The sequence below is a fragment of the Cinclus cinclus genome, chromosome 15 (assembly GCF_963662255.1).
Source record: "Cinclus cinclus chromosome 15, bCinCin1.1, whole genome shotgun sequence".
Lineage (NCBI taxonomy): Eukaryota > Metazoa > Chordata > Aves > Passeriformes > Cinclidae > Cinclus > Cinclus cinclus.
The window spans coordinates 7,791,808-7,802,006 of record NC_085060.1 but is presented as its reverse complement, the minus strand read 5'-3'; positions in this window follow the sequence as shown (position 1 = coordinate 7,802,006).

The following is a 10,199-nucleotide window of genomic DNA, read 5'->3' as shown; positions in this document are numbered from 1 at the left end:
AGCTACAGAGCTGTGTGTGCTGCAAGTGCACTGAAAACACTCCATTGGGAAATGCTGAGTGTGGTTTCAAGACTGTTGCACAGAGTAGGGGCAGCATGGTGACATCTGAAAAGCAGAGAGGAAATCAGCTTTTTTGAGAGCCTTTCACCTTGGACATTATTGTGGGCCCACAGGACTGGGCTGGGGTCAACTGCAGGCAAAGCAGTGTGTCCTGGCTGGAGAAGGATGCTTGATCTCCCACTGCCCCAGCTGATGAGTTTCATGTTTCTGGTGGCATGTTGACTAGAAAGCCTTCATGGACTGAAGCTCATGCTGGCTTGCATAAAAAAGTACACAGACTACATGAACAGATCTACTTCTTTCCCCCAGTTAAAACCAAAGTAAAAACAGAACAAAACCACCCAGACCTGTCCATTCCTCTTTTACCATGTATTTTTAAACACGGGCAAATGAAAGAGGAACTGGACAGTAACTGTATTCCTCATAATCTAACTCTTGCTCGCGCATGGTGAATGGATTTGACTGTTAGCAGGATGGCTGGTCTTACTCTGCGCACAGCTTCAGGAGTACCTTGTGGGTGCTCTCAGGGGACTCAGTTACTTGGAGGCATAAGTAAGTGCTTTCCAGATCAGGGGTTTGGTCAGAGCTGCAGAAACAAAGTCTGTGGTTGCAGTCCTGGCATGCTGATAACGTAACTGAAAGCTGCTGGACTAGGGCAGGCCTCAGCCACCAGCACTGCTGGGTGTCTGTGGGATTTGGTTGAAGAGCCAGACAGCAGTGGGGAGGCAAAACTGGAAAGGAAGAGCTGCAGCTGAATGCTGGGAGTGGGAAAACCAATCCTCCAAGAGGGATGTCTCTCAAGTGTCCATCACACCTCAGGGCTAGCTGATGGCAAACATGCTTGGGATGGTGGGGACCCAGAGCAATATATTTTTAATGAATCCTGGCCTTACAAAATATACTGTGTATCATACTGGCCTGGAAAGATGAGGAATGTCTCTAAAATTCCTGGGTTTGCTTGAATTCGTTTTGCTCTTGCATGGCCAGCCTGTGTTGCTGGCCTGGGCAAATGCAGCTTGCTGGTCTCTGTCCCCACAGTTGTGCTGGCCAGCTGGGATTCTGGCCAGGCTGGATGAAAACAGCACTGATTCTAAACACCTGAGACTGCCTCATGCTGAGGGTGGTACAGGAGAGGCAAAACTGTGGGACTAAACTAAACACTGGTGTTTAATTTTCTGTGGATGCTCCAAAGACAGGGACGGGGACCTCAGTGGACACCAGAGGGTGTGTGGAGGGACTGGCAGGGGCACAGAAGCAGAGCCAGCTCCTTGGTCGGGTGCTGCAACTGGGAAAGCAAAACCTGTGTGCTCTTGTGAGTGTGAGGGAACAGAAGAACCGAGGCCCGGCCGTGAATTCAAATGCGAGGTGAGCCTTGCGGGGTGGCTTTTGGAACAAAACCTCCTGCAATGGCTGAAGCATCAGCTCACCCCTGAGGAGAGAACTCTGCTTCCCTGCACCTCACTCTGACTCCTCTCAGGTCAGAGATCCACCCATCTGTGCAGGTGCATGAGCCTGGGCACGGGACTGTCTCCCGAACCAGAGCCCTTCTGTGTGTTTGTGCCTTCACAGCCCTCTGCATGGCTCCTCAGCACTGTGAGATGGATGGCCTGAGGTGGCCACACCTGGGACAGCTGGTGTGGCCTCACAGCTTCCCCGGTGTCTTTCCCTGTGCTGCCGGTGGCCGGGCCGGCTGCAGGCCCCAGTGCCCGGCCCGCAGAGGCATCGTGGCTGCATGGGGCAAAGGCCGAGCTGCTTGCCCTCACCCCGCTCGTGAGCCTCGTGCCCCGCAGCAGGATGGGGAGAGCTGCTTTCACAACCTGGATGTGTTGTCACTCACATCCAGACATTTCCTGTTATCTAACCTCAGCCTTATCTTCCCCATTCGCAGCTTCCTCTTGAAGGAGGAGCAGCCCCTTCAAAACCGAGCTGTGTGCCCGGGCTGTGCTCCCACCACGCTCCTGCATGACCCCCGCTGCAGCCCCGCCTGCCGTGGGTCAGGATGGACCGACCATGGTAGGTGCCCATCCCCGTCCTGCCCATGGAAGGGGTGGCTGGGGACAGGGGAGGATGTGTCCTTTGGGGTTCATCTCCTGTTTCTCCCTCAGGAAGTCCCAAAGGCCCGTGGGTGTTGGGACACCGAATGGTGCGGGGTGTCCATGTTCCTGGCAGTGAAGGAAGCTGTCCTCCCATCCTGTGTTACACCTCAAGATTCAAGGGGTCGTAATCCTGCTTGGGTTTGGGCTGCCTCCATTCAGTGCCTAAGTCAAAGGGGCTTTTTGGTGCCTCCTTTCAGGGATTTGGCTGGGTGTCCTTGGGAAGGGCTCAGGGATGGAATGCCACGGGTCCCAGCCAGGGAGCACTGCCCCCTGGACCACGGCTCCTTGATGAATTATGATTAGCAGTGATATGTAGCCCTACTCAACACCAGGGTACATGTGTGCGTGCTCCCTTGGCTCACGGACACACACACATGCTGCCTGTGAGCTGCTGGCAGTAGGAGATTTTGATCTGAATTAGTTCATAGATGAGACAGCTCACAATGAACAGGGGAGGGTGTGGGATGGAGGAGGGCGTAACCAGGGAGAGACCCTGTCCCAGCCATGTGCAAGTGTGCTCTTCAGCTCCATTTCTGACTGTCCCGATGGTTTCAGTAGAGCAGATGAAAGCTTACTGCACTTACCCTGTTGCCCTCTTTGGATGTCTGCAGCACGAGCAGCCATGGGGACAGCGTGCAGTGTGCAGGGATGGGGGCTGTGGGGCTCAGGGGAGTGCAGGGACTGTGGGAGCATGTCAGGCTGGTGACCTGAAGGTAATGGGGGCATCATCAGGCCCTTCCTGGGGGCTTTGAAGTGAGGCAGTGTTTGTCTGGCAAAGCTGATTGCAGTGTCCACTGCAGGGCTAAGGGCATAGGAAGGTCATATATGGAGTAGGACAGCATCCAGTGGAAGCCTGCCACGAGCAAAGCCTTGTTTGTCTCTGTTATGACAAAGGCTTCCAGCTTCTAGGAGAAGCTCCACCCAAGGTTTCAGCTGGACAGGGGCTCAGCAGACCCTGTTACCACAGATCTGTGGGGACTCTTGCTTTCAATTCAGGCTGTGATTTATGTTTCACCAAGTAGAGAACAGAGATGACCTTGATTCCAGTTGAAATCCTGCATAATAAATGCATGCCTTGAAATGGCTGCAGCCTGCATCCTAGGGCTCTTGCTACTCATCATGAGAAAACCACACAGCCAAACTGCCATGCATGGTGTCATTAGGTTAAGATTATCCAATAATCTTACTTTTCATTTATTTTTGTTACAAGTTGCTGAAGAGTCTGACAGCCCTGTAAAAATACCTGAGTGATGATGTGCAGCCTGGAGGGGACTTTTTGTGAATTTGGTAAGGGACTGACTCAAGAATGCAGGAGAAAAATTCTTTCTGTTTTGCCTTCAGAGTATGCAGTAGATTGCTCAGTTTTATAACACTAAGCTTTTACTTGGAAATACCCAGTTTAGCTTGAAACCAGAAGCTCTGACAATGACAAATGCATTCACAGCAGATATGATCTCTATGGGTAGAGTTGCAAGTTCCATTCTCATCTGCTGATAGAATTATCTCCATTGTGTCCCCACCCTTATCTGTCCCTCACAGCAACCTTTTAAGTGGCTGTTTTTCCCCTCAGAAAGCCACAATGGGGGATTATTCTAAGCTTCAATTACAGAGACAGTGCTGCCTTGTTTTCTTCTTCCCCCTCCAAGGCCAGATCTGCCCCTGTTAGACATCAGCAGTGAAGCTGAAGTGGCTTCCCTACATTTTGGTATGGCTTAGAGTCCTTTGAGGGATCACAGGTTCACGTGTACTCCAGTAGGCTGATCTTAAATCAGCTTATTAACACTGTTTTCTTATCTTCATGAAATACACATGCTGCTTTTATCCATTGCCACATAGTTTTATCTGCCATGGCTGAACTGCATTTGGAATGAGGAGCCAGAACACAGAGCTGGTCACTATCTACATTGCACCCAAGCAAAGGTGGAGACAGAGGAATGTCAGAATTGCAAAGCCTGGGTAGTGACTCAGTCTAGAAACTTGCTCTTAAGTCTTATTATCTTGCTCTTAGTCTTACTCCACTCTCTTCTGGGTTCAGAGAACATGTATGTGCCATGTTTTCACCTGAAAATAAACCTTTTCTTTTCCAGGTATGTTTCTTTATGTGATATTAGATGGAGTCCTATGATCATCTGTGTAAAACAGAGTCAGAGAAGTTAGAGGTAGAAATAGTTTATGAAACTGTTAATATACTTAATCTAATTCTACTTTAGTGTCTTTAATGCTCTACCTTAAAATATAATTAAAAACATTTCAGTTTTTATTTTGATACTAAAAGTAGCATGACTAATTTCTTATGAACTGGTGATGCTGGTCATGTGAAATTAAAATCCTTGGACTGGTAAGGAAGCTAAATACCATGCTTAAAACTCAGCTATATCTAGACATGTCCACAGAGTATTAACAACATAAAAAGTGTTGTGCAGAATGGGTGTGTGACTTAGGAGCCAGTATGGATTTTTCTGGGAGAGTTGTACAGTATCAGAATTTCAAATCTGTTTTTAGACTGAATTTCTAAGCAGTCAACATCTGAGAAGAACATAAGAGTAATTCTGTGCAATAACTTCTCTTGTGAATGTTTTGTTATTTCATTTTCTTTAGGCGCATTTCTGCATTTCCCACACACTCCTGTTAAAAGAACAAGGGAATAACAGTATCTTTTGTATTTGTGCAAGAAGTGTGTGTGTGTGTGTGTGTGTGTGTGTGTGTGTGTGTGTGTGAATATGATGTTCACCTTTAAAGGCTGGATCATATCACAATTTGGAGGTGGAAAGCTCCACTTATTGCAGGAAAGGCTTTTTGTGTTTGCTAGAAATGAAGCAGGAGGGGATTAGTTTGTCAACGGAAGAGAAAGTTTCACTTCACTTCTGAAGGTCATTGTTTCCCTATGTGGAGTTTGGTTTTCTTTCAGCATCATAATCTTTACAGTATTCTGCCAAATGGAGGAGCCTCCAACAGAGTCAGTGCTGAACCCATATGTGCATGCCCAGGGGCAGAGTTGTACTTCCTTTTTTCTGACTTTTGAATTAATATAGTGGACATTTTCCTCAGCAGAAGTCAGCATCTGCTGGTGTGGTTCTCTCTCACCCAAAAAAGTGTGCAGGGAAGGGGGAGATATGGGAGGATTAACGATACTTTTTGCTAACTGGAAAAAGCCTCTGAAGTTAACAACAGCTACTGTGCTCCTTTTCCCTCTGTGTGCCCAGGCTGGCATCCAGCGAGGACACCGTGACCCCGGGAGCTGCAGTGTGGCACTGCGTGTATTTGACAAGCTGAGTCCGACACTCAGTGTGCAGAGTGTCAGTTTGTCAAATACCCCAAGTGAGGCACTGCTGAGCAGCGCCACGCCGAGGGTCCAGCCCTTTCCTCCTGCTCCGGCAGGAGTCTTCCTCTCCAGGATCGGCAGCTCTCCAGAAACCCACCGAGGTACTCAGCAGCCCATCCCATTGTTCCAGAACACCTGCCTGATCTGTGCTGCCAGGTTTCCCTTCCACCCCGGTTTTGGAAGTGTCTGTCGGGGTATCCCTCCCATCAGTAAATCAGAGCAGAAGTGGTGCTGATGCAACTTCTCTGCACTCTGAGGACAGGGAATTGTGCCCTGGGTCCTTGTTCTTTGCATGCAAATACAATGCTGTTGTTTTACACAGCATTAACTAGCCAGCTGTAAATTAAGTTCAGTTAGCCAGGATCCCGGCAACTATAGTCTCAACATCATGGGTAAAGGCAGAATTATCCATAATAAAGAATCTTTTTTTTCTTTGCACATGTATCAATCTTTTTTACATGGAGTACAAACTAATGAGGCTGCTCATTAAATTCCCTCTGGTCCATTAGCCTGTGTAAAATGCATGTTTGCTCACTCTGTTTTAAATTAGGCCATGGAGTCCCCTCCTGGCAGCCTTGCTGTTTGGAGAAGACTTCTGGTCTCTGGATGGTTTGGATGGATGGCTTTTCTTTTGGAAAGTCCTAGTCAGCACTTGCAGCAAGGTTGCCTGTTCTGCTATTTAATTAAAGTAATTCCCTCTAAATCATCCAACTTGAAGACAATGACTGATAAGTGTTTTCAGTAACTGACTTGTAGAATTTCAGATATGTCAGGGTAGGAGAATGACAGGGGCAGCATCCAGCCCAATTTGACAAATCAAACTCTCTGAAAGCATTTGACATGGAAAACTAACATGAAAAATAAAAATTTTAAACATGAAAATTTTAACATGAAAAATGAAAAAATCCCAAGACCCTACTGACTAGTTTTAGGACAGTACCACTAGCAAATTTTGCAATATTTGTGAGTATTAATAAACTTGATTACTAAGCTTTTGGGCTTTTTGTTGCAGCTATTTCTTATTAAATATTTTGAAGAAGCTGGAGTTTGTACAAAGCTGGGACCTATGAATGTATATCATTGCCTAAACAAATTGTGTTCTGCTTTTTGAATAGCTTGTGTACTTCTGGACAAACTTGGTCCACAAGTGGTCAAGCAGTGGCCCTGCTCCTTATGACTCACACTCCCATGGTCTCTCTCAAGCACCTCCTCATGACTCACATACACCACCCTGATCTTTATCACTGAGGTCAGCTTCAAAAGAGCAAGGTCTATGATTTCAGGATTTGCTTTCTCCCCAGTGGATCCTACATGAAGTACACAGCCATGTCAGCCCCAAGCCCTGCTGTCACTCAGACCTTGGGGTTTCAACAGACCCCACCTCCTTTGCACCACAACTGGCCAAGTGTTTGTTTATGCCCTTCATTCTTGTTTTCTCATGCATTTCTAATTTTTGCTTTCAGCACTTTGCCCTCTGCTTTTTAGATATCTCTCCCCTTCAGCTCCCAGATCCTTCCAGATGACTGGGGTGAAGGGGAAGAAAGTAAACCCCTTCCTCTCTTATTAGAGCAAACACCAAATTAAAGGGGACAAATTTCTCTGGGACTCCTTCTCCCTCCTCTCTGCTCTGAAGTATGGTACAAACCCAGCAGGTGTAAACACCAACAGGTCCCTGCCATGGGACAGGCACTGCGAGGGGAACTGTGAGTCTCGTGGCGCTGCACTGGGGACCTGAAATACTGTGGTTTTGGGAGGCAGTGTCCTTTCAGGAGCCTTTCCTTCCGCTCTGGAGCAGAGCTCAGCAGATGAACATTGGGTGAGTGACCAGTGCAAGGAAAGGAGAAGTTTTCTGGTTTGATGGTGATGCAACACAGCAGAACCCTCTGTGGCCTTCAGAGGAAAAATGTTCTGTTGCCAACAGGTTTTACTAGAAACATAGAGAACACACCAAAAGTAAAATAAAGAAAAAATCATGCATTTGTTGCCCAGCTAAAAATACCTTGGCACTGGAGACAGGCTTCTAATGTTTCCACTATTCTACTTGTGACCAAAGTCCTTTTGCTGCCCTAACTAGAGTACAGGGAGTACACAGGGGCCGGTCACTCTGAGCCATCTGCTCCCCCTTTCCTAACTCCTGTTGCCTTCTTCCTCTGTAGTTTGTCCCAGGCTTCATGTCTTCTGAGGAAGGTGTCCAGACCTCATCAGAGCAGATCAGTGCTGGGAGGAATCACAAGATAGAAAAACCATGTTGTTATATAGTCAGGGAGTGAACCTGGAGCTCAGAGCTTTTAGCAGCAGGAAAACTTGCACAAAATACCAAGTTAATTGAAAATTAATGAGGACGATATATGGGGCGGGGGAGGGGGGGGGGGGGAAAGGTGAGTGTGGTGTCATGAGTTTGGGCCTAGATCTGCTGAAGTAAGGATGGGGAAGCTGAGAAATTTTCAGTTCCCTTCCCACCCAGTACTGACCTTGCACCATATGCCACTCCCCATTCCCCTCAACTCCTTTGTTCTGCACCACCCCTGGAACTGCTGATGCCAGCAGCTTCTGCAGCATGGGGTCTTCAGGGCTGGCTGCCATGGGTCCCACAGGGACAGACTGGATCCCGTCTGCCCACCTGGAGCACAGCCTGACACCCAGCACAGCCCTCCCTGCATGGCTGTCACTGTGTTAATGAAGCCCTCACAACATAGGCAGGAGGTTTTTTTCTCTGATTTTGCCCACCTCATGTCCTGCAGAAGAAGAATCATTGCAATTCAGAGCTGTAAAGGTAAAAGCGTGGCTCTACACAGCACTCAGTCCACAAACAACAATGTGACCCTGCTGTTAGGCTGCTGACTCGAGAAGGGACAATCCATGGCAGCAGAGACAAGCCTTGTGGGTGAAGACAGGGCCAAGCAGGAGGGTGTGTGACCTGAGCTCAGATGCTTCCCCATGCTTTCCTTGCTGCACCCACTGATTTAAAAAAAGCCAGTAAGTCTTACAAGTTTGGTTTGCTAAAGCCAGGAGGCATTCCTCCTCCCTGCCAAGCCTGGAGTACAAAGGGACGTTGGCTGGAGGCACAGATAGAGAGTGCAGAGCTGACAGCAGCATTGCAGCACAGGCAAGATGCAAACAATTAACAGTGACCAAGAAAATCAGGCTGCTGAGTGACAGCAGGGAATGCACTGCAGCTGAAGGCAGGAACTGCATCCACGTTGCATGACAGTCAGCATTAGTAATCACACAGACTGACTTACATCCCACAGAGTAAATTGGTGTTGTATTCAGCGAGATCTCTTACTCAATCATTATCTAAATGCCTCAAATTTCTCTCTATTTTATCATGCCTCTGGCCCCCATACTGTAAAAATTAAATGCCAGCATTTCCTTCAATATCAGTTCAGGTTTTCCAGGAGAAAACCAGCGGGTGACAGTTCAGAGACTCATCCCTCCTCTCTCTGAGCACTGAGCTCCAGTCTGATAGCAAAAATTACATTCCTAGGACTTCAACTTCCCCTCTGTGGTCTCTTTACCATGCTGTAACAAAAAGAGAAAGACTCAAGGACAGGCAGGATGTACAACCAGTATCTGCATAGTTGCAAAAGCCAGAGGATCTCCATTTCCAGCTCAATCCTGGCTCCTTGCAGCCTGGGACTTCTTAAAAGGAACACACATTAGAGAGACCCCTTGCTAGTGTTACCGACTGGCAGCATTGCACCAGCTACTCCTGGATTTACAGGCTAAAGAATTTCATGTTCTCACTCCTTCAGATCCTCTCTTCTTGCCCTCAATCCTTCAGGCTGCTCAGAAACAATGTGCTCTTTCGAAGTGGGTGGACAAAACAGCTGGCTGGGGGCTTCTGCAGGGCCTGGTTGGCCAAAGACCAAAAGGTTATGCAGCTCCTCTGGGTTAAAGCAAACAGTGACAGCAGAACAGAGGGACAACGGGAGGAAGAGTTTCCATCTGTTAAGTTCAGTATTCAGTACCTGCAGCCCTGCATGGCTGCTTATGTGGAAAAGCTGGTACTCTACTAAATTCCTTCTATTTCATATTGTGATTCCATTGCAGTCACAAGGTTCTCGTACTCAGGACTTTTCCAGTCTTTCATGGTGGTTTTTGCAGTGTTAGAGGACGTTTCCTCCTGTAGGCTCTTAACAGGGACTTCCACCTCAGTGTGCAGCAGGGCGACATCTGCAGTGCTGCGGCTGGGACAAGAGAGACAGGAGTGAGAGGGAGGATTAAAGGAGATGGCACTTCACTTACATCTTAGTCAGAGACAAGTTCCACCACAATCTGTGGAACAGCAAAATTAATATTATTCTAATGAGGGCCTGGGGGGCTCTGAAAGACACTAGAAAATTATGTTACAAGAATTACACAATAAAGAAGCACTGGTTAATACTGGTACTATAAACTCTCTTGGCATTATCATGTTATAGTCTAATGTTACCAGTCTAGCCTTTGGAAAGTAAATATCAGGAATGCTTGGGAAAAATTGCTATGGATGGCTACGGTGTGTCTCTGAGTAGGAAAGCAGTATGAAGGTGTTGAAGATTGAGATGAGGACAGGGCAGAAAATATGTTTGTATAATCATACACTCATAGGAACTCTGCAAAGTAATACTTGGCCAAGCACTAAGACAAGTTTCTTACAGAGAAAGGCAAGTGTAAGGGGAAGAGTTTAAAGGAAGAGCTGTCCTGAGAATTTCTGTCCTTAGCTTTGCTAAATAATGCTG